Raw genomic sequence first — 26,460 nt, forward strand, 5'->3', positions numbered from 1 at the left:
CTTCTTCAAGCTTGGGCCATAGCGCCCAAGAACAGGGTCACGGCCTGACCTGGAACCCAGCCAAAACATTCGTTTTTCCCATTTCAAAACACCTCATAAACCTATCCAAACATATCCAAATCCCAAAAACAAAGTTCCCAATCATTTCAATGGCCCAAAACCCTCAAAACCCATGCTTTAAACAACTAAAATACTTATCAAAACATAGAATCCAACCTTAAAACTTAAGAAACTTTAGGAAGCGGAAACTCAGAAATTCAAAGCGTACATTACCTCTGATTATGTCGTTTCTCACTAAATCCTCCGGTTAACAAGCTTTTAATCTTTCCTAGAATCGCTATGACTCGATCCTTGCTTTAATCTGAGCCCTAGAACTCGAATTTCCTTTGAAAATGCGATGAACGGTGAAAAAGGATAACGGAAGAGAGAGAAACAATGTTATGAACGTATTTTTCTTTCTAATAGGTTACTTCTAGCTTAAGTAACCTCAAGTAAATTCAAAGCTTGAGGTCCCAAAAATGCCCATGAGGGTAAAATAGTCAAAATTCTCAAAATTTCTTTTTGATCTCAGTAACTCCCAATATATCATCAAATATCCATTCCCATTACCGAATAAGTCGGTAATGTACTAAATACCCAATATACCTCTTAACTCACACCGAGTCAAATATTGATCCCGTTGTGACTTTGCCATTAGCTTGCTCCTTAGGATCGCCTCATGCCGAGTAACCTAAATATATCCACATAATAATTTGGTCTCACACATATATCACATATATGTCAAATACACCCATAACGGGCTAAATTACGAAAATTGCCTTTTTAATAAGAAACGGGCCCACATGTTTAATGAATACACCTAAACATGCATATCAAGTCATATAATAATATAACTCACATAAGTACATGCATATAAAACACATAACCATGTAATTTCCATAATTTTCCATCCTGGCCCCCTAATCAAGGCCCTAAGCCTTATTAGGTAATTTGGGACGTTACATGAAGTATCAGTGTTTTCAGTTCTTGAACCCATTTGAGATAAAGAACAAGTCTTTGTAGTCATTTGGGTGGCTGGGGAGGTCGAAGACAAATGCTGAGTTGGGAAAACGAATGAGGTAGTGAAAACCATTACCTCGCCCCTTCTGGTGGCGACTGGCCTTGAGGCAAAGAAGTACATAATGTATGTCGGAGTGGGGACCTCCCACTCGTGCCTTAGAAACAAATACTTTAACCCCGCCAAAAGTCTGTATGAGTTTGGTGGAAGCTGGAACGGAGCCAGTTTGATGTTGTTTAGGAAGTCTACAAAATACTGGTCCAAAGGGAGGAAGGCACCTGCCTTCAAGTGCTCATCACTCCAAGCTTCGTAGTCATCTTGGAGAGTGGTGTAGCTCCGCTCTCCTTCCAGTGCAGATGGGGCATGGAGGCCATCAACTCTAGTATGAATCCCATGACTTTGTAGGAACTTGTTAACTTTCCCCTGAGTCGTGATCAGGGATACTATGTGCTCAGCCCTGAAGAATGTGTTGGGGTCGACCACGATTTCCCTCTCCACCATAGGACCAAAATGAGGGATGGGAGAGTCAAAGGCGACCTGCTTGCCCTTGTCTTTGCTCCGAGCAAAGGAGATCGCGGTGTTTTTCATTGCGGGGGCCATAATGTAGATCGCCTGATGAAAAAGCAGCCTATGAGTGGCGACCTAAGATGATTACTTGCTACAATTGTGGAGGTATAAAAAATCCGAGGGTTTAAGTGGTTTATTTTGGGATCTAAAAATTTATACAAGCTAAACTGTGTCCTAGCCTCAACGCGTGGTGTTAAGCCATGCACTTTGATTTCTTAAAATTCTTTGATACTACAGGATTTGTGTGTCAAACCCACTACTTTTATTTTGAAAGCGGTTTAGTGCAAAACATCTTAAGGAATCGTAACATTTAAGATACCCGGGGACAAACCTAAAATTCCTTTGGCTTGTACACCCCAAACAGGTATTCAAATTGATTTAACAGTAGAATTTTCTTTGAAAAACCCATAAAATTTTCCAAGTTTTATAAAATCGTTATTTTTAAATAAGCCTATTATCGTTAATTTAGCCTAAATCGAACCCTACTTCCTATTTACACTCAGACGTAACCTAATCTACATTAAGCAAATGATGTTTTTCACAAAAAAAAAAAAAAACTCATTAGAAAGCAAAGAATTGAAAAATTCAAACTAGGTGAGGAAATACTTACAATTTATATGATCGGTTCAAAGAAACTGTCGATACATCTACAGGAAGCTCCCTAAAAGCTTCTGAAAATATGAAAGGAGATGAAGGGTTTTTGGGAGAAGTTGGAGAAGATAAAGGGAAATTTTGTTTTTGAAAAGGAAACTTTTCGAATGCAAAAGTGGTGAGGGTTCAGGTCTGATCACCCTATTTATACGTAAACTATAGGAATTAATTTGGGCATCCTATTTGGTTAGCTCAAGATCAAAAGGCCAAGATTCAATGAACCATACGGCAGTAAAAAGTTGACAGGACAGTTGTCACAGTTCTCGAAACCCGAACGGACGCCAATTAAAGACAGCCACGTGTCCAATACTCGAGTAGTGGGAAGGCACAATTTTACATGGCAGAAGCCTAAAAGCCTCTACTGTGCATGTCATAAAGTGACAACATCGAGCACGAGCAGGAGCTTGGGGGTGCAAATGTTTTACCTTAAAATTAGCATGAGTTCAATTACTCATCTCGAGTACAGCTAGTAGATGAATATGTGGAAAAATAGCCAAGTAGAACATCTGATTAACAATGATGTGAGCAGTTCGAGACTCAATCCAGTTTGTACACAACGTACATGTTGCTATCAAACTGCCTCTTTGGATAGCATTCCAGTTCGAGACTTATAGTGGCCAGACCCACATTTGGGCGCTCTGAGCTTAAATACAAACTAAGGTTCAGATAGTCTTTAAATACCAGGTCGGATGAGATATCCAGCTCGTGAAAACCTAGTTAGAACGCATACTGAAGGATCCCCAGAGATTCGGAGGCTCCTTATATGCTCATTAATACCCATACTGTATTGCATATCTATCATTTATTATCTGACATAGCAGGAGTATATTCTATTTTGTTATCAAATCATATCCCAATGTAAAAGGGAATAATCTCTATTAAATGTATACCTTATTTATTCACGCGGTTACCCAAACCTATTTTGGAAATTCCCTTATAAATATCAGGAATAATGGAGAGGGAAAGGAGAGTCCTTTTTTGCTTTTACTAAAACTCTGCAGAAATTGTGAGAGAAAAGCAATAATACTGTCTCGTGGACTAGGTGGATTTTAACCACTGAACCACGTAAAGTTGTGTGTGTACGAGAGGGTTCTTATTTTTTCCTTACGGTTTACAATTTAGCGCTAATATCCCCATTAGATTTCTTAATCTACCGTTGGCGAAAAATCGTGCCAATTGTTACAAAGGCCAGTGGCAAAGGCCAGGAACATCTCTTACCACAACTAGGGACGCTGACATCCAACTCCAACTTATTTTTTCCATATTAAACGATTCTAACACCTCATGTAACTCCCAAAACTCCTTTTTAATTCTACATACATCTAATTAAAACATGTGTAACAACCATGGGGGTTAGAGGAATTTGAAATTCAAAGGATGTCTCAAAACTCTATAAATAGGAGCATATTGCTTACTTGTAAGACATACCATTTTCTATCCATAAAGCACTTGGCTAGAAAATACACTATAGAGGCTTGATAATTCCAGAGAGTTATTTCCTTGTGAGATCTCTTAGTGCTTAGAGAATAGGGGAAATAAGTTTTTGGATAAAGGTCTTGAACCTTGTTAGAATTGGTGATCTTACTCTACACTTTGGTTATGTGAGAGTTTGTGTTCATTCTTTTGTTCTTTTTGTTCTTATTTTATTTGTATTACTATTGGTTTGAGTTTGTGATCTTCCTATTCAACATTATTCTATTTGCTTATTTTTTGAGCAATTAAGTTGCAACAATATTTTTATCAAACACATTGTCTATTGTATTCTTGCTAAGAGTTGTATTTTGGTTTCTCTATTCCCATTGAATATAATATATTCTCTAATAATCAAAAGCTTATCCATTCCTTTTCAATGGAAGGAGAAACCAAAAAGATCTTGTGAGAATCATACTTCAAAAGGTGGTAAGATGTGGTAATAATTTTCTTTGTTTTCTTAGAAGATATAATGACTTTCATGTAGTGATAGAAATGAGAAGAAGAAAATTTTATAAATGAGGTTCATTGTTTTTTAATCTTCTTTGTTTTTTAATATATAGTGGTTAGATTAGAAGATACTTCAACGTCTTGAGTTTTTGCTATAAGTGATTAATTAACATATTGTGTAAATAATCTCTAGTGGATTATTGGGTTATGTGCTAGCATGTTATATAATTGTCTTATTTTGTGACAATGAGAAATTATTAGAATGACAATTTTATGAGCTTTATATGCATGTATAAATATATTGATTTTGTGAATCAATACAAATGTGAAATCATATGTGTATGATATTTGTAATTTATGTTTACCATGTTAGTATGATACAAGTCATATGTGTTGATAATAATGTGAAATTATATTGAAATATAATCATGCAAATATTTGTGAGATGTTAATAGGTTTTATCATGTATTATTATTGGTATGCTATTTATAAATAAAAGAATTATTTGAGAAATTAAAACTTTCTCATTTAAGAGATGAGCATCTCATTTTATAAGATAAGAAAATATGAATATAAGGGGGTTACATCTTTTAGTGGTTGTCTATTGGATTTGTGCCCTTAAAACGTATTTATATATGAACAATTATTGTTAATTAAATGAAGTTAATATTTTGCACACATATTTGTATTTAATTATACATGTCATTTATCATGAAGATCCAATATTATTGATGTAGTCATGAATTAAGTATATGTATAATGATATGTATACAAGAGAATTTAATTCAAGATAATAATATAAAAATTATCTTTAATCGCTAAATAAAGTGGGAGCTTTATATAATAAAGATTATGAGTATGATCTATCTTCTATTTAAGACAAAGCAATTTATCCAGATTGTTAAGTGTAGCGACACAAAAAGATAGAGGTACCGTAAATAGATTGTATTGGACTAGGACATTCCACACGAGAGTTTGTTAAGTTGTTGTCGTTAGTTTTGTTTTGTGCAACGATAAGGAGTTTTAATTATATTATTTAATTGATAAGATTAGTTATTTAATTTAAATAAATGTATATTATAATATTTGTTATTATGATATTAATGAAAATTATATGGGTTGTTAGTTGAATGACTCAATCTTTTTGTTTAAGAAACAAAAAGATAATATTCTCCAACTTAAAATTACGAAAATTAGTGATGGTTACCAAATTCATTTTAATTATTTATTTATTTTATTAATTATTTAAATTCAAATTTTAAAAATTTAACTATATTAATTAAATTGTTTAATTGCCAATTAAATTGTTAATTGATAATTTTGAGAAAAAAGGCATTTAATGTCCTAATTCAAAATTAAGAAAATGAATTGTTCATTTTTCTTAATTTTATTATTGGGAGTATTTGACTATTAAATTAGTCAAATACAATGTTTATGAACACGATTATTAGTTATCATTTTTTAATGAAAAATATTTGATTTATTGAAATCAAATATTGGTTTAAGAAATCACTAATAAGATTAATAGTTGATTTTCATTTTGAGAAATGGAAATTTTTGAACACCTTAATTGGAGTCAAAATTTAGTTTATAGAAACTAATTAATTATTGATTAAATATAATTTGAGTAATTATAATCCCGATAATTATAATTATAATAATAGTTTAAGAAACTATTTATTATAATTAAAAAAATTATGAATTATTTTTTCCCAAAATTTGATAATAGTTTTAGAAACTATTAGTTATTAATTGATAATCTATGAAATTATAATTTAATAAATGGTAACCACTTTCCATTAGTTATTAATTAATAATTTATGAAATTATTATTTTAATAACAAAAGTTTAGAAACTTTTAATAAAATCCTAATTTTGGAAATTAGGTAATCTCATTTTGAACCTATAGCTAGGGTTTGAGTGTGCAATTCCCAAGACCCACAACAAAGGACGAAGCCCTTGGAAATTACAAGAATGTAAAGACCCGACTAACATAAAGATCTCGGACCTTTAAAAACTACTAAGACATACTACTATCTTTTGGATATATACATAAAATAATATAACTTTACTATAGAAAATCCAAAATACGGGATCCCATTGTTTATACATAAAATCATAAATAAAATTAAACATTTATTTTAATTGTTCAAATACTAAATGCAGAAATCATAAATACATAAATACATAAATAAAAGACTCAATACCAATGTCATCCTCGATCAATTCAACAAGTCCATTCCTTTAGTCCTCTCCAAATACACATGCCAAAGCTACCAAGAATTTTTCCCGCCTTCCATATTCATTTACATGCACCATCTAAATAAAAAGGAATGAGCCTAAGGCCTAGTAAGGAAAAACTACTAAAGCATAACATAAATCATAAGACGTAAAAAAAAACATTAAGCATAAAACATAAGACTACAAATTAATGGTCATTAACTCATTACCGTAGTATGTGATAGAAACCATCTAGGTCCTCTTGTTACTATTTAGAGGTAGGTTTAAACACAACTATAGTCTACGATAATGATAAAAATCTCAGGATTTGCTTATTTGCTATCTAAGCAACCATATTTTCCAAGCAACTATAAACATAAAAACAACATACATACATACATACACATACACACATACACACATACATACATACATATACACACATACATACATACATACATACATACATACATACATACATACATACATACATACATACATACATACATACATACATACATACATACATACATACATACATAGCACATAAAATCTAACTTATTTTCCTTACCAAAACCGGGGTATTGGAGACAAGTACGGGATTGGAAACTTCTAAAACAAAACAGTAAAACCATAAGTTTCCTAAAGAAAAGAAGATGAAAAGAAGATCTAAACCATCGAGATAAGAACTTACCGAAAACCTTAAGTTTCAAGAAAAATCAAACACCTAACCAAAAGCCATTATAACAAGTTAGGATTTGAAGAAAAAGAAAAGAATAAATAGTACCTTAGATAGCTTAGAACTTCGATCTACACCTCAATACCGAAATCACACTCTAGCTTACTTCCCAAGTGTTTAGAAAAGCATAGATTTGAAAGCTTTTAACCCCAAAACCCTAGTGTTTCTCTCTAGAACGAATTTAGCAGCTTGGAGGCTCTGAGAAGTGTTTGAATGATGATGCAAATGGCTGAGTGAAGGGTCTTATTTATCGAGTTCAAGGATTAAAACTAACTTCCTTTAAAATGAATAAATAAATGAATAGAAATTAAATTTTCTGCTCAATAGATTCCCAGAACTCGGTCAAAATCTTTCAAGAGCAAGTCCAAGTTGTTGAGGGCTGTTTCTAGCTCGGATTCCACAGATTTTCAAAAAAGGCTGAGGGAGCCGATATATCGCCCCCTATAGGCGATATATCGCTTGCCCCATATTCCCAAGCCTCTGTGGTTTCGTTCTTGCAAATTCAACGTGTTTTCCATATCAATCATAGGCGATATATTGCCCCCTATAGTTGTGATATATCGGTTTACGCTAAAATATCAAACATGTTTTTGCACACTTTCAACACACTTGAAGTTGTTTAAAACCACCTTGACTGAGTAATATGAGATCCTAACATCTGAGGGAAGGTTCTAGACTTCCTAGGTTTATCCTTGATTAATTTATTCATCTAAAATCCTTAAATCCTTAAAAAACATAAATGTGACAAATGTCACATTCTTAATTATTCTATCTAAACCTTAGGTTATATTAAATGATATTTCTAGGACCAACTTCAAAGCAGAAATTTGGGAGATTCGGAAAAGAAGTACCAACACTAAGACCACCAAGGAGATTTGGGAGGCCTTGGAAAAGAAGTACAAAGTGGAAGAGGAAGGTACTAAGAAATTCCTTATTACTCAATATATGGAATTTAAATTTTATGATGATAAACCCCTTCTCCCTCAAATTCATGAGCTGCAAATAATTTCGAATAAATTGTCTACTCTTAAAATTGTATTGCCAAAACAATTTCTTGTGGTTGCCATTATAGTCAAGTTATCTCCTTCATGGAGAGGCTATAGGAAAAAGATTCTCCATAGAAATGAAAAGATTTCTTTGGAGGAAATTCTCAAACACTTGAGAATTGAGGAGGAATCTCGCTCTAGAGATATGAATGAAGAGAATTCCAATGGAGAGACTTCTAATGCCAATGTTGTGGCAAACTCTCCTAACAAGGGAAAATTAAATGGCAAGAACAAGGGTAAGGGTCAAAAACCCTTGAGGCCCAAGAACAATGAGGGACAATTCAAAACTTTCAAGGGACCTTGCTTTGTGTGTGGCAAGAATAGTCACTTTGCTAGAGATTTTAGGTTCAAAAGGAGCCATAACAATGAAGTAAGAGTCAACTCAACCCAAGAGGAACTAGTGGCAACACTAAGTGAGGTTAAAGCAATTCAGGGAAAGGTGAGTGGGCTGTGGTATGATACTTGTGCCACCATCCATGTTATGTATGATAGAACTCTATTCAAGACCTTTGAATCTTCAAAGGAAGGGCATGAAATCCAAATGGGCATTGAGAAAAGGTCAAAGGTTGAAGGAAAAGGAACCATTGATTTGTTCTTCACATTCGGCAAGAAGGTTCTACTCACTAATGTTTTGTATGTACCAGAAATGAGTAGAAACCTTGTGAGTGACAATTTACTTGGAAAACCAAGAATCAAGGTTGTGATAGATTCCGGCAAGTTCATTTTATCTAAAGACAATGTTTTTGTGGGAAAGGGATATGTTGTGATGGCATGTTTAAACTTTATACTTCCATTGATAATGTGAACAAAAAAATCTCTTCTTCTTGTTATATGCTTGACTCAAATTCTATTACTTTGTAGTATGTTAGACTTGCACATATATGATTTAGCACAATTAAAAGGGCTGTAAAATGTGGATTAATTTATTGTGATAATGTTGAGCATGAAAAATATGAATTACGTGTTAAATCTAAAATGGTTAAGAAACATTTTCCTAGTGTTGAAAGAAACTCTAAGTTGTTAGATTTGATACATAGTGATTTATGTGAACTTAAGGGAATGTTGACTAGAGGAGGAAGTAGATATTTTATTACTTTCATTGATGATTGCTCTAGGTTCACATATGTATATTTTCTTAAAAAAATAAAGATGAAGCATTTGATGTATTTAAGGAGTATAAAACAGAAGTTGTAAATCAACTTGAAAGGAAAATTAAAGTGCTTAGAAGTGATAGGGGTGGTAAATATTTTTCAAATGAATTTAACTTGTTTTATGAAGAACATGGAATAATTCATGAATGTCCAGCCTCTTATACTCCACAACAAAATGGTATAGCGGAAAGAAAAAATAGAAAATTTATTGAGATGATTAATGTTATGCTATTACATTCTAAATTGAGTTTTAGCTTGTGGGATGAAGCCTTGCTATCCACTTGTCATATTTTGAATCGTATTCCCATGAAGAAAAATAATATATCTCTATATGAGTTATGGAAAGGAAAGAAAGCAAACATTGACTATCTTAAAGTGTGGGGGTGTCTTACTTATTGCAAGAGAGCCAATCCAAAAAGGACCAAGTTGGGTCCAAGAGCTATAAGATGTGCATTTGTGGGTTATACCCAAAATATCAAAGCTTATAGATTATTAGACTTGGAGTCTAATGTAATAATTGAATTTAGAGAGGTTGAGTTCTTAGAGAACATGTCATGCAATGACAACAAGTTAGAACCAACTCAAACTAGAGAGCCTCAAGAGGAGACTCCTAGAATAGTTTGTGAGCAACCTCAATTGCCTAGAAGGAGCCAAAGGCTCAAAGATTTGGGATCAAGTGAGATGTGCTCTCCAATAGAGAGACTATACCTCGTTGAAGGTGATAATGAAGAAGTTACCTGGAAACATCCAATAGTACTTCAAATAGAAGATGATCCTAAAACCTTCAAAGAAGCAATGTCCTCGATGATGAAATGGATTCAATTATTTCAAACCAAACTTAGGAATCGGTTGACCTTCCAAAAGGGTCCACACCAATTGGGTGCAAATGGGTATTTAGAAAGAAATACCATACCGATGGCACCATACAAACCTTCAAGGCTAGGCTAGTAGCCAAATGATTCAAACAAAGAGAGGGAATATATTACTTTGACACATATGCACCGATAGCAAGAACTACTTCTATAAGGTTGTTTTTTTCCTTATAATCTATATACAACCTTTATGTTCGCCAAATGGACGTCGAATCAGAATTCCCAAAATGGGGATCTCGAGGAGGAGGTCTATATGGAACAACCAGAAGAGTTTGTTCTCCAAGGAAATGAACATAAAGTGTGTAGACTTGTCAAATCATTATATGGTTTGAAACAAGCTCCAAAATAATTGCATGAGAAGTTTGATAAAGTCATTGTGTCTAATTGATTTAGACATAACAACGCGGACAAGTGCTTATACTCTAAGACTTGTGGGGACTATGTCATACATGTGTGTCTATATGTAGATGATATGTTCATTTTGAGTAATGACACGAATGGAAACGAAGAGGTTTTTATCTTCTAACTTTAAAATGAAAGACCTTGGAAAGGTGGATACCACTCTAGGTATCACAGTTAGAAGGAATAGTGGAGAATTTTGTGTTGAGTCAAACCCACTATTTTGAGAAAGTGCTCGACAAATTCAGTCATCTCAAAATCAAAGAGGCACATACACCATTCGATTCAAACATTAAGTTTGAAAAGAATGAAGGAAGAGCGATGGTTCAATTGTAATACGAAAGTGCAATAGGTAGCCTAATGTACACCACTCATTGCACAAGAGCGAATATTGCATATGCGGTTAGTAAACTTAGTAGGTTTACTAGAAATTAAAGTATCAAGCATTGGAAAACAATTGAGAGAATTTTTGGTTATCTTAAGGGTACCAAAGAGTATAGTCTTCACTATACAAATTTTCCAAAGATACTTGAAGGATATTCCGATGCTAATTGGATATCGAGAGTTGGAGATAATCTCTCCACCACCGGTTGGGTGTTTACACTTGGAGGAGGTGCAATCTCGTGGGGCTCCAAGAAGTAAATGTGTATATCACACTAAACTATTGAAGCAGAGTTTATAGCTTTAGTGGCAACAGGCAAAGAGGCCGAGTGGCTTAGGAATCTCACGATGGATATTCGTTTAACCTCGAATATGGTATCAACAATTTCTATACATTGTGATAGCCAAACCGCACTTGCTAGAGCATATAATAGTGTGTATAATGGAAAGTCTAGACACATTAGTCTAAGACATGAATATGTGACACAATTGATTCGAGGTGGAATCATATCAATCTCATATGTTAAGACAAGTGAGAACTTAGCAGATCCATTTACAAAACCTCTTGTGAGAAGGTTAGTAAGTTCTAATTCAAAAGGGATGTGATAGAAACTCCTAGAAAAATAGATTCACCAATGATGGAAATCAAACTCTCAGCTTGTACAAATCAAGGGAAATAGTTCAATGGGTAAGAACAAGTCATTGATAAGTGAATAGTTTCAACACTAAAATTTATGATGAGTTCCATCTGAGATGGTTAGTGTTGGTTGCTATCGAGTTAGGGTTAAGCCTATGGCTTTTAATGAAGTCCAGATGAGTGTAACAAGCATCTATAAATGAAGCAAATATGTTGTAAGAACTTCACCTATGTGGTCTTAGAGGCGGTGCCGCCTCTCATGGGAGTTGGAGTTTCTCCCCGGAAAGTCCATGAAGAGATGAGCACATGGCCATGACAGTGCTAAGCAAGAAAGTGGGAAAACAAAAGATGTGGTGGAGGTGTGTGAGGTATCACCGATTTTATCATATGGAATACTTGGTTCAAACTTTAAGCATCTAATGATTTTGATAAGACTTTGTAGTATTTTCACTAAGGTAAAGTTCAAACTGAAAGGCACTTTATTTTATGTACCAAAAATTTTTAAGCTAGAGAATGTGTATTGTATTTAACCAAGTGGGGGATTGTTATGATTGGTTAAATACAAATGATAAGTGTTAAAATTCAAGCAAGGTATAAACACTTAGTAGAATTCACATAATGAAGATGTGAAATTGAGCTTCAATTGTAGGCTCTTATAAAATTAAAATTTGGGTCCAAAGTGATACATGAGAGTATCTAGGGGTTCCCAAAAAATTTGGTGGTATTTAGAGCATTTTTGGGACCTTGGGAAGTGTCCAAAGTCAGAGAGGGTGGTGATACGTCACCACCTAAGAGGCGAGACATCGCCTGAAACCTAGGGTTCAAAGAAACCCTAATAGGCAACGCATCTCCTGCATGCAGGTGACGCGTCGCCTACTATATTACGTGAAATATCGTAAATGCTAATAATGACGTGTTTTTCAAGTCTAATCCTATTGGTTAGACATAATGACGGTGTCTGCTCTATATAAGGGCCAAAAATAGTGCTTTAGAAGACTTGTTCACTCTTTCCAATCTCTCTCTACCCTCTCTCTCTAGCTCCAAGAATCTCTTGTTTTCTCCAAGAACTCTCAAAGAAAGTGAAGGCTTGTTCGATCTCAATCCTCATTTCCTCAAGAGAAGGCCCCAAACATCAATGGTGCTTGGGAAATATAGTATTAGGACAATGTTTTACAATGTGTATAAGCCTTGGTTTGTTTTGGTTTGCTCAAAGTGGTGGTCTTGCCTAGGATTTTTGAAGCTTCGTCAAAGGTCAAGAACACCACTGTTCTACTTGGGTTTGCATGTTCTTTCTATTTTTTTTTTAAGTCTCAGTCAATCCAAATTTTTTGTAGATTCTATTTCTTGAGGTAGTGTTATCACACTCTCCCCCAATAGTTACTTTGTGATAAAATCAAACCACAACCGACTTTAGAACTTGGAATAGAACATACCACAATTCCAAACTAGGATACTACAGTAGTCCGTCGTAGTGGGAGAGTTGTAAGACAACATGTTCGTTATACTAGAGTTGGAGAAACACAAGTTGTAATATCTGATGACAATGTTGATGTTTAACGCCCAAACGTGACTTTCACTTAGCGGTGGTTGTAGTATAGATCGGGCGGTTGATTCCACAAGGAGGCAAATGAATAAAGTTAATCAATGAATAAATGTTAGAGATAAATAATATGAGGAAAATAGAACAAATGATATTTTTGTTGTTTTTGAGATTTAAAGATTATAAATAAAGATAGGATAAAGTGTGATGTAACAATAGGTAACAAGTAGGAAGGATCAAGAGTCACCAATATGCATACTTATTTATTTGAATCTTTGATTCACAAAAATTACACAAAAGGATAGTTCACATCCCAACTATTCATTTGGAAGATTTAACATTGAAGCACAAATATATTTCACAAAAATGTATTCAAGTGATTACTATTCTTTACCATGGAAGGATGAGATAAATCTTATGAGAAATCTAAAAATGACATTATACCATTGGCAATAATGCAATAAAAGATTGGACATAAAACCTAAAACAAATGTTACTTTTACTATTTATAAAATACATAGAAAGAGCATGAATAATTCTATATAGATTTAGCAAAAGTAAATATATGTGAATGAGATGGAGAAAATGATAAAGATATTATCTATATTATTTTTACTAATTTGATAATACATAGAAAGTGATTGACAAAATCTAGATACTATTAGTAAACATAAATAAAGATAATAAGATGAAGAAAAAGAGATGAAAGAAAATAAATCACTCAAATATATATATATATTTTAAGCACATGGTGAATCAAAAATACCAAACAAAGTCATAGTGCATATAGGATCATCCTAACCTTCCTAAGAAGGTTAGCCTATTATGCTAGACATTCTCATGAAATTCTAGAGAGAAAATATTAGAAATGAGACTAAAATTTGGTAGAGTTTTGCTACCTAAAAATTACATACCAAATGTGAAATGAGAGTCCCTATTTATAGAGGGAGAAAATGACTAAAAAGAAATTAAACAACAAAATGAGGTTTACAAAATAAATCTGAAATATTAATAATAAAATATGATTTTGAAAAATCAAATCTTATTATAAATATTAACCTAATTATTTTGGTGCATGGTCAAAATGTCATTTTTCTAAAGCACCAAAAAATATGAGCTTTAAAGCTCAAATTGGCAATTTTGCAAGGCCCAATACCCACAAAATATGGGTTGAAGGTGGCTGGTGGAAAATGTGGGTTTTGACCCATTCCCAGCCAATGGGGAAGTGCCACGTAGGCGGCTGGCTGGGCGTGGAGGAGCTTCAGATGGGCCTGCGGATTGGGGAATTGATGCGTTGGGTTGCCTGAAGAGAAGTGTTGGGCTGCATTTGGGCTTTGGAAGCTGGGAGGTTGAAGGAGGCGTTGGAGGCTTTGGGAGAGCTTCAGCTACGTTGAAGGAAGCTTCGGTGGGCTGTGTTGAAGAAGCTTTTGACACGTGGCGCAACAAGGGCGCTGACAGGTGGTGTGTAGGGGTGAAGGTGGGCCTCCAGTTTGGGCTTCAAGAATGCCATTTTTTAATTGATTTTCATATTTATCTCTTTATTTTTTCTTCTTTTTCTTTATGCCAAAATGCACTTTAATTCCTACAAAATAACAATAAATTAAATCATAATCAAACATTTTCATTTATAAAATAAATTATATTAATTCAATGAAAATATTAATTAAACTTAATTTATTTTGGCCATTAAAATCAATAAATATGCATTTTCACAACTAATCAGTTGATGACCCGTAGACTTTCGGTTATGCGTTGAATGATCCTGATAAGGAACAATGACTTGAAGCTATGAAACTCGAGATGGAGTCAATGTACTCCAACTCGGTCTGGGAACTTGTAGATCCGCCTCAAGATGTAAAACTCATTGGGTACAAATGGATATACAAGAGAAAGAGAGGAGTTGATGGGAAAGTAAAGACTCTCAAAGCGAGGCTAGTAGCTAAAGGTTAGTAGTTGATGAAAGTTCAACTATGAATTTCTAGTGGAATAATTCATAGTCAATAAATTAATTGATGGAACTAAGAATTAGTGAAATTAATTAAATTATTGAAGCTTATAACTATGGGTCCATACTGTCCCTGTACTAGCTCGATAACACAGAGGTAGGATTTTGGTATTAAATGGAAATAATTAAAAATAATAAAGTATTATTTTTAATCTCACAAATAAATATTATTTGTGAAATAATATTTAAAATATTATTTAATGGCAAATAAAATTATATTGATAATTATGTGAAATCATATTTAATTTTGTGGTATAATTGTATACTACATAAAATAATATGATAAAGACCCAACAAGTAGCATTTTGTGAGATAAAATACCACAGGGCCCAAAACTCTGTAGTTGGCGCCAACCACATTCCAAATGGACGGTGGCCCGACGCAGAGGCCCAATGAGATAAGGTCTAGGTCTTATCGTTAGAATTAATACCCTAAAAATATGTAAGGACATTTTATTGATTTAAATAAAAGTACAATTTTATTATATTTTAATGTTATAATTAATGTTTGAATTAATTATATAATAATATCAAGATAATTCATAATTCATTCATGAGAATATGATCTTGTATTACAATGAGAGAATTAAGATCATATATAATGAATAAACTTGCTAGTATAATATTAAAGTAAGGAAACTTTAATGAATGGTTACTAGTGCGGTTTACTAAGCATACAAGATGCAAGTGATCTAGATTCGGATTATTGATGTGGATAGACATCTTAGTAAATGTGTTGTATATAATAGATATTATATATGACGGGACCAATGAGAATTAATTATCTTTATAAACTTGTCGTTTGACATAAAGATTTAATTCTCATCATAGTAGATGATCATTTGTAGATCCGTCTAAATCTTGAGTATTCATGAACTCTTGTTTGTGTTTGTTGGATCTTTTAATTCACTCGTTAATGTTTCTTAGTATAATGAAGCTAATAACTTTTGTTTTGAAGATTCAATATCATGAATGGGTGGGAAAATGATTTACAATAATGGAATCCGTACTTTCCTAAATGATCGAATATTGGTTCCCTTAAGGGTTAATTATGGAACTGAATAGTTATTGAGCTCAAATCTATAATATGATTATAGATTAATTATTCGCTAGTGAATTAATGGTATTTAAGGATCAAGAGGTAATTAGAAGGGTAAAACAGTAATCTTGACCAACTCTAATTAACGAACCAATAAATGGATGACATAACTACATTTATTGATTATATCAATATACTACAAGAGAAAATTCTGCAAATATAATTCTATAAATACTTAGACTGCAACTCTATATTTATAGCGGAGTAAGCATGGAATTAATAAATAAAATTATTATATTAAAGAGTTTAATTAATAATCTGGCTTATTGGAGCTTCGTATTATAGGTCCATGGTCCCCAGATCACCTTTGTCCTACATTTTCAAGGGTAAGGATGTAAAAAAAAAAAAGATTTGTAGAGAGAATGACTTAATTGTAAATGTATTAATTTTACAGGGCAAGGAAATAATTATGTGATAATTATGGGAAATTAATTAATTATTAAAAACTATAGGTTAAAATAAATATTAATCATGTTTGGATTAATATAAAGAGAGATTAATAATTATCTTATTTAGAATAAGATATTTATTTAAAACTAATATTTTAAGATAAGGTTAATTTTGATGTAACGTCCTATAAAATCTCTTAGCATAATTTGCGAAAAAACATAACCATTTTTAAAAAATAAGGTAACTGAATATCCATATAAAAAAACTTTTAAAAAATGCAAGAGTTCGGAAGTATGCACATATTTAAAAGTAAATTACAGTGTCATAATTTTAAAACATTCAATAAGCCCAAAATAATTTCTAGTTATCATATGGGTTCTAGTCCCCAAAACATAAATTCCCAAAAGGTCGGTCCACATGTATATCCTCATAGATAAACTCCAACGCTCACTGATCCACTTTTCCTTTGAGCTTACCTATAACACGAAACAACTAGGTAAGTGAAACGCTTAGTAAGAACAACTTAGCAAACATAACCACATAAATGAAGCAAGAACTTAAACTAACTGTAACATGGCAGATAACCAACCAAGAATATGATTATGATGAAACTGAACCCTAACATACAATTTAAGAACGTGCGAACATCTTGACAAACATATGGTCAAGCCTCATAACAAAAATTCATATCATGAAAGTACACTTTCACGCAGAAAATCCCAAAGCATACATACAATCTTAACTGGTAACATACATACTTACTTACGTACTCAGTCATATCTTAACTGGTAACATACATACTTACTTACGTACTCAGTCATATCTTAACATACATACTTACTTATTCATTCATATCTTAACATAAATACCTACTTAGTCATCTTAACATACACATTTACTTAGTCATTCATATCTTAACGTACATACGCACTTAGTCATCCATATCTTAACATACATACATACTTAGTCATTCATATCTTAACATACATACTTACTTAGGGTTCCAAAGGAACCTTCAACATAACTTAACATATCTTAATGTAATGACACAACTATTTCTAAGACCTTGGACCATTAAAACTACAAGACATAGCTACTATTTTGATACAAACAGAAGAAATAATATATCTTTATTGAAAACCCAAAATATTGTATCAAATACAAGATAATATATAAATATGAAATGTGATAGATATGGTGTGGGATCCCATTGTTTATAAAACATAAAACATAAACTTTAATTCAATTGTTCAAAAAGTAAGTGCGGAATTACAAAAGAAACATAATTCAAAAGACTAAATAACGTCATCCTCGATCGACATGCAGTCCATTCATCCTTAACACACAAGCCAAGCTGCCATAAATCTTTCCGCCTTCCATAAATCATTTTCCTGCATCAAGCTAAAAATAAAGGAATGAGCCTAATGCCCAGCAAGGAAAATCTACTAACACATAAATCATAAACATAAGACTATATCATAAACATATACTATAAAACATATGAATATAAAAACATATATCATATAGGACTACAATATTAATGGACATTAACTCATTAACATGGCATGTGATAAACCATCTAGGTCATTTGTCTACTAATCGAGGTAGGTTAGATCACTTGGTAGTATATGATAACTCATCTAGGTCCTCTACTAGTTGAGGTAGGGTAAATCATAACTCTAACCCATGAAATGATAAATAATCTTGGGGATTTCTATCTAAGATACTATAAGCCCCAAGCGACATAAAAACATTGGGGTTTTCTAGCTAAGAAACTATACGCAACATAAAAACATTGGGGTTTGCTAGCTAAGAAACATAAAAACATTTGGGTTTGCTAGCTAAGCAACTATAAGCCCCAAAGACTACAAGACATATTCATACATAAATATACATATCATAACGTAAAACATATAATAACATAAACATAAAAGCACATATAATCTATCATATTTTCCTTACCAAAAGTTGGGATATTTGAGGACAAGAACAGGATTAGAACACTCCTAAAAACCAACAGTAAGAATGGTGAGTATCTCTAAAGAATAAAGATGAAAAGAGAACTAAACCATCAAGAAGAAACTTACCAAAAAGAACCTTAATTTTTCAAGAAACTTAAACACCTAATCAAGAATCATAAATAAGAGTTGGGATCTGAATAAAAGAAAACTAGAGAATCATAAAGAACTGAACTTAGGGATAAGAATACATTGAATGATCTTATGAATTGATCTAAACCTCAATACTGAAACCCCACTATATCTCACTTCCCAAGTGTTTAGAAAAGCTTAGAATGATAAAGCTTTTAACCCAAAACCCAAGTGTATCTCTCTATAGTAACACTAGCAACTTGGAGGCTCTGAAGACTGCTTGAAGAATGAAGAAAATGGCTAAGTACTAGGTCATATTTATAGAGTTCAAGGAGTGAAACTAACCCCTTTTAATTTGAATGAATAAATGAATATAAAATGAAAAAGATTTGAATTTTCGTTCATAATACGCCCAGAACTCGGTCAAAATCGTTCAAAGGCAGGCCTAAGTGGTTAAGGGTATTTTTAAATTAAAAAAAATCATCAACATTCAAAAATCATGCCTTGGAGCCGATATATCGCCCCCCATATGCGATATATCTCCTCCCCAAAATTCCTGAGCCTTGTTCGTACGTTCGTGCAAAGTCGACGTGTTTTCCGTATCTTTCGTAGGCGATATATCGACCCCTATAGCTACGATATATCGGCATACGTTGATATATCAAACACGTATTTGCACTTTTTCAGCATATTTGAATTGATTAACAGCTTTGACTGAGTCATAATACGTTCCTAACAGTTTTTGGAAGGTTCTAGAGCTTCTAGATCTTTCTTTTATTAAAACTATCCATGAAAAATACTTAATTCCTTAATAATCATGATCATGACAAGTGTCATGCTCTTAATGGTTCTATCTAAACCTTAGGTTATAATAAATATATATCTAAGACCAGTAATATTAATAAAACCTTATGTTATAATTAATATTCTTAAATTATAGGTTAAACTTATAAAATCCATAACTGTTGCTATGAGTTTCCAACTAATTCCCGGCTTGAACCAAAATCCACGGAATCTATCATACTACAAACTAATACTAACTACTACTACTATCTAGCTAGCTAAGTAAATATTATGGGATTCTACACTTAACATATCTTACCATAGCGTAGACGGGTGTAAACTAGTTACACCAGTTATAAGATTTTATTTTCCCAATTAACCAAATAAACAAATTTTAGTCCTATCACACACAAGAGTACTATCTTAAGATTTTTCAATAAAATGTAAAACCTCATTATATTTTAAGCCACTTAAATCTTAACCATTAATCCATAGAAAGTTATCTTAAACTTACTTTAAGAAAAGGAAGCATGATTTAACTAGTGAATAATGACTTAAAGTTAAAAAAGAAAAACAAATTTGTCCAAAACATAATTTGATTTGACAACCTTTTTAGAGAAAACAAAACTCACAATATTTGTGGTATTTCTTAGTCAACTCTTACAGGGCTTTTAATTACTATAAAAAAAGAGTCTAACTAATTAAAACAGTCTAAAATGTTGATTTTAAACTTGTCAAAATTTTGCTCAAACATGCACTCTTCAAACTGTCAGTTTTCACTCCAACTTACACATCAACCACAAAAAGCTTATAACTTGACCTATACATAACGTTTTTTGGTGTTTCAAAATGCTAAAATCAAGAACTCTTCCTAAATAATGAAATTCTGAAAGTCCCATTTGAAAATGTGACCAATAACCTAGTGTTTGACCCATTGGAAGCCATTGTAACAACACCATCTTGGCAGCAAACAATTTTGAACATCTAAGTTGGAAAATTTATAACTTCCAAACTATAGTGAATTTTTTAAAAACTATTTTATGGGATTAATATTGAATATGTCCATAAATTTTAGTAAACATTTCAGAAAAAAATAAAAAAAATTACCTGCTCAACTAACTGTTCAAATTTTTAAGGTCGGAACTTCCAAATCCTAATCTAGCTTGCACTAGATTCCCAAAAAGCTAATAACTTGAGTTATATAAAATGTTTTTCAGTGGTTCAAGATATTAAAATTATGCAATCTTTCCAAATAATGCATTAAAAAAACTTTCATTGAATAATTAGGTTATTTAGGTATGATTTGGCCCTTTGGAAGCCACTAAATTTTTTTGGCAGCAAGCATGCATCAACCAATCCTATGGAACTTTGGATTCCAAGCTACCAAACACCACATAAACCACATGCATGCATCATCAGCCCAATAACCTTATTACAACCCAAATAACTAATTTATCTCACATAACAACAATCAAATTCAGATTTTCTAAAGCCATTAAAATGTTATGGTAAGAATCAAGATTTTTACCTCTTTATGTTCAAGCCTTTGGGGTGGTTAAGCTCTTAGGGTTTTGGACCACTTCTCAAAACTTCACACACTTAAATCCCTTCCCATAAACACTAAGAATTAGATTATAGAGCTAGAAAAAGAAAAGGAGAGGGATGCTCAAAAAGAGTTTGCTCTAGGGTTTACCTCTTTCAAAAATTTCCTTCTAAGCTTGCATGCAGGTAGATGATGGTGCTCACACTTGCATCAACCACACCTAAGTTTGAAATGATGGCTGTAGTGAGTGTTAAACCAACATACAAAGAGTTTTAGAACCTTTAAAGGTTTGGTCAACATAGGAAGAAGAAGGAAAATAAAGATGGTAAGAAGAACAAGAGAACTCACTCCTTTTTCTTAACTTTTTGGTTCAAGCTTTTTGTAAAACCTTCAATGGAGCTTATTCAATGGTGCTCTGATTACTAGAGAGAGAGAGAAGAGAGCATTGGGAGAGATGAGTGTGTGCTGAAAAAAAAAATCAAATAAAGTCAGAGAGAGGGAGGGTTCGGTTGGGGTCTTTGGGTGGTGAGGTTGAGTGTTGAGGTAGCTCAGTTTTCTTTTCAATAAGAAAATATGATAACATGGGAAAATTGTTAGGAGTATGTCCTAAAATCATGTAAAAGACATTTTTTATTTCTATGAATAAATAAATACAATGGTTTATTATTGTTATATTTGGATTATTAAATTATTGTTTGAATAATTTTGTAAATATCAGAAAAAAATTCATATTCATTATTGAGGATGTGATCTTGTATTAGTACGAGAGAATTAAGATCACATGAATGAATAAAAATAGTCAACAACAACAACAAATTAAATTTAAGGAATTCTTTAATTGGGATTGAAAGTACGGTTTGCTGAGTATCATATTGATACAAATAATCTAGATTCGGATTATTGATGTGGTAAGACATCCCGGTAAAGGTGTTTTATATAATATGATTATATATGACATGGACCGATATGAATAAAAGTCTTTATCCAAAAACCATTTAACAATAAAGACTTGTAATTCATATCATAACTAATAATCATTTATAGATCAACCTAAATCCTGAGTGTTCATGAACTCTTGTTCATGTTTATTAAATCTTTTGATTCATTTGTTAAGGTCTCTTCATAGAATGAGGCTAATGACTTTTGTTTTGGAGATTTAATATCATGGATGGTTGGGAACATGTATCAACAATACGGAATCTAATCTTTCCTAACAGATCGTATATTACTTCCCTTAAGGGTTAATTCTGGAACTGAATGATTTTGAGCTCAAATCTATAATTAGATTATAGATTAATTATTCACTAGTGAATTAATGGTACTAAAGGAATAAGAAGTAAATTAGAAAGGTAAAATGGTAATTGTTCCATTCTAATTTATGAACTAATTAATTAGAGGGTTGAACTAGTGTAAGATGGTTAGATCAATCGACAGCTTAGAATAAGATTTCTGTAAAAGTATATCTATAACATAAAGAGTGCAATTCTGAATTTATAGTGGAGAAATATTAGAATTAATAAATTAACTATTATAATTAAAGAGTTTAATTATTTAGTTACAATTTATTGGAGCTTAATGTTATAGGTCCTTGGTCCTCGAAATGACTCAAACAAACACTGACAAAGGTAAATACAAAAATGGGCAAAATGACTTATTTGATAAGTATAATATTTTTCAATGCACTAAACATAATTATTGTATAATTATGTGTAATTAATTAATTGAGAATTAATTAATTATTTGATTTAACAAAAATATAATTAATTTTGAATTAATTTATTTTTGGGAATTTTTGTATTTAAATAATAAAAAAAATTGGAAAATATCACATGCCTTCCTTGGCATGTGGTACACGTGTAGCACAGTGCTCAGTCACTGTGCTACACGCATAAGTAGCTCTTGGAAGTTTCTTAATTCCACAATTTTAGTTATTTAAATATTAAATAAATAGTGAGATATTGTAATATGATTAAAATATTATTATTTAAACAAAATCTGATAACTGATTAGTTATTTTCAAATTGTTTAAAATAACTAATATTTTATTTTTAATATATTGGACATATTAAATATAGGATATCAGTTTTTAAGAACGATACATTTCAGGGATAGAAAATATATCGTGAAATCTCTATGAGAGAAAGAGATCAGTGATACAAGCATAGGTCACTGTTCTTCAAAAACTTAAGTCCAAACTTTATCAGATCTCATGTGTTGAGAACATCTGATAAATAGATTTTGCCTATTATTTTGTATAGTAAGCCCACACTCGTTCTTTGTGTGCTGTAACGACCCAACTATTATAGACTTTTGACCATTAAAAACTACTATGATAATCATAAGAAAACGTACATATGAAAACATCATAACTTTATTAGATAAAGAAAAGGTTTGAGTACATAAAAATGCGTTTAGGATATGGGATCCCATTGTTTTAAAAATAAAAACATAACCTGATCTAAACAAATCAATTACAAAATTAAGTGCGGAAAAATACATAGAAAATATGATTTAAAGACTTAAAGACTTCATCCTCAAATCGAACACTCAGTCCATCGATTCCATCCAGCCTCAATACACAACCCCCAAGCTGCCAAGAACCTTTCCGCCGCCAAAGCTATTTTCCTGTACATATAAACATAAAGGAATGAGCCTAATGCCCAACAAGGAAAATCTAACAACATAAATCATATACATAAAATTCATATCATATGCTAAAAACATGTCATAAACATATACCTTAAGCGTATCATAAACATATATCATATATTCTATAATGGCCATCATATTACTTGGGGCTCGTTTAACTAAGCAAGTCATATGCCCATAAATTTGTGGGGCTTGCTAGCTAAGCAAGTCATGTGCCCAATATAACTTCTTGGGGCTTCCTTATCTAAACAAGTCATATGCCCAATCATCCATTCTTGGGGCTTGTTATCTTAACAAGTCATATGCCCAATCATAGATTCTTGGGGCTTGCTTATCTAAGGAAGTCATGTGACCAAGCGACTGAAAACATCTTCTATATACATATCATAAAATACACATATCATAACATAAACATATAAGCACATAAAACCTATCCTATTTTCCTTACCAATATACCGGGATATGAGAACAGTATCGGGACTTTGGAACACTCCTAAAAGCCATAATAGAAAGGTGAGTATACTAACGAAAAGAGATAAAATGAACGAACTATACCATCAAAAAGATACTAACCAAGAATCTTGCGTTCAAGATCTTAGATTGCCTAACAAAAATAGAGAATATGAGTTAGGATTTTGAGTAGAAAACTATAAGAATAACACAGAAAGGAACTAGAAGAAGGAATACCTCGAATGCTTCTATAACCGAACTACACCTCGAACCAAAATATACTACTAACCTTACTTCCCGAGTGTTTATTATGCTTATAAGGATAAAGCTTATAACCCCAACCCAAGTGTTTATCACTCTAGAATAACCTAGCAGCTTGCAGACTCTAAACTTAGCTTGATGAATGAATAAATGGCTGGGTACTAGGTCCTATTTATAGAGTTCAAGAATGAAAAGATCTTCATTTAACTTGAATAAAATAATGGCTTTTTAATTGAAAAATATTTGAATAATCGTTCAGCAGAGGCTGAAGACTCGGTCAGAAAGATGCTGGACTTATCAAGAGGTTAAAGAAGAAATTAAGCTCGGTTTCAAAAGCATTCAAAAATCATACACATGAACCAATATATCGCCCCTAGTAGGCGATATATCGCCTGGGCTAATATGCCCGAGGCTCGTCGAGGTGACTGTGCGAAGTTACGTATTTTTCGTTTCCCCGTATGGCGATATATCGCTCCATAGTGCTGCGATATATCAGCATATGCTGAAATATTATACACGTAATTGCACATTTTCAGCCTAATTTGAATTGAGTAAACAGCCTTGACTAAGTCCTCTAACGATTTCAAAGCTGCTGGCAGACCCTAGGATATTCAAATATTACTCTTAATAAATTTATTCCTCAAAATACTTAATTATTCATTAAACATACATATGAAAAGTGTCATTTCCTTATTGGGTTTTTCTAAACCTTATATTATAATAAATATCACCTTCATAATCAGTCATATTAATTAAACCTTAGGTTATAATTAATATTCTTAAAGTATAGGTTAAACTTATAAAATCTACAAGTGTTGCTACGAGTGTCCAACTAAATCCCGGTCTCAACCAAATTCCACAGTCATAAAAATACTACAACTATTACTATTGCTACTACTATCTAACTAGCTAAGTAAAGTTCTTGGACTCTATAGTGTGCTAAGAACATTTTGGAAGATCTTGGTGTGAGATCTCAAGTATTTCTGCCATACAAAAAGATAGCAGCAAGGAAGGACTTGAGGTAATTTTCTATTCATATCTTTGATTCAATATATATATGTATGTGAAGAAGTAGATCTAGAAATCTTGTGGGATTAAATTAACAATTTTGATTGTTGTTCCGCTGTGTATAATCTCTGATTTGATCTATAAAAACCAACAAAAATAATGATGGCTATTTTTCTTGAAATGTTGGGCAAGTTTTTCCCACTCAAGCACTCTACATAACTAGCCACACATGCCTCAAAGTGCCCTTAATTTAGAATTTATTAATCCTCAAATAAGCTTGAACATAAGGTAAAAAAAAGAATTTATCATAGTGTATAGTTTTAATTAATTTTCTTTAGTGAGAAAAATCAATTTAAATAAAATGTGACATCTTGAAACTTAGAATATTTTATTATTAAAATAACCTATAGTTTTTTTTTTTTAATTTTATGTTCAACTTATTTTTGCCATAATTATTCCATAAAGAATATTTTATCCGAGATTTTTACCCGATTAGGATTTTTTATCTGATGCACGACGAAAGGTCTTGGTTTCTAAAAAAACCGCACTTATCACAATATGGCTAGCATTAAAACATCATGAACTTCTTGTAACATAAAATGTTCCCCTGAAATAATACATAATACAAGGAATTTAAATACCCGAACTAGGGTTTACCCAGTGCCCAAACGCGGGGCGTTACATTTGAATTAACTGATATTTTTTTGGGATAAATATAATGTCTTAAATATTAATTAAATAAGCAAATGAGAAAATTAGGGAAAACCCTAATGTAGCTCATGCCACTCACTATATTGCATAGTGAGTGGCGCCACACACAAGGATTTCTATCCCTGAGATTTGAATTTTGATTTTCAAATAATTTTTTTATTTAATAATATATAATTATTATTTTTAAATATGATTTAAATTAAATAATTAAATAAGGTTATAAATGTTCTGTTTTATTTTTTTAAAAATAAATATTAATTAAACTAGTTAATTATCTCTATAAACCTAAAAA

Source organism: Humulus lupulus, chromosome 7, assembly GCF_963169125.1.
Source record: "Humulus lupulus chromosome 7, drHumLupu1.1, whole genome shotgun sequence".
Classification (NCBI taxonomy): Eukaryota; Viridiplantae; Streptophyta; class Magnoliopsida; order Rosales; family Cannabaceae; genus Humulus; species Humulus lupulus.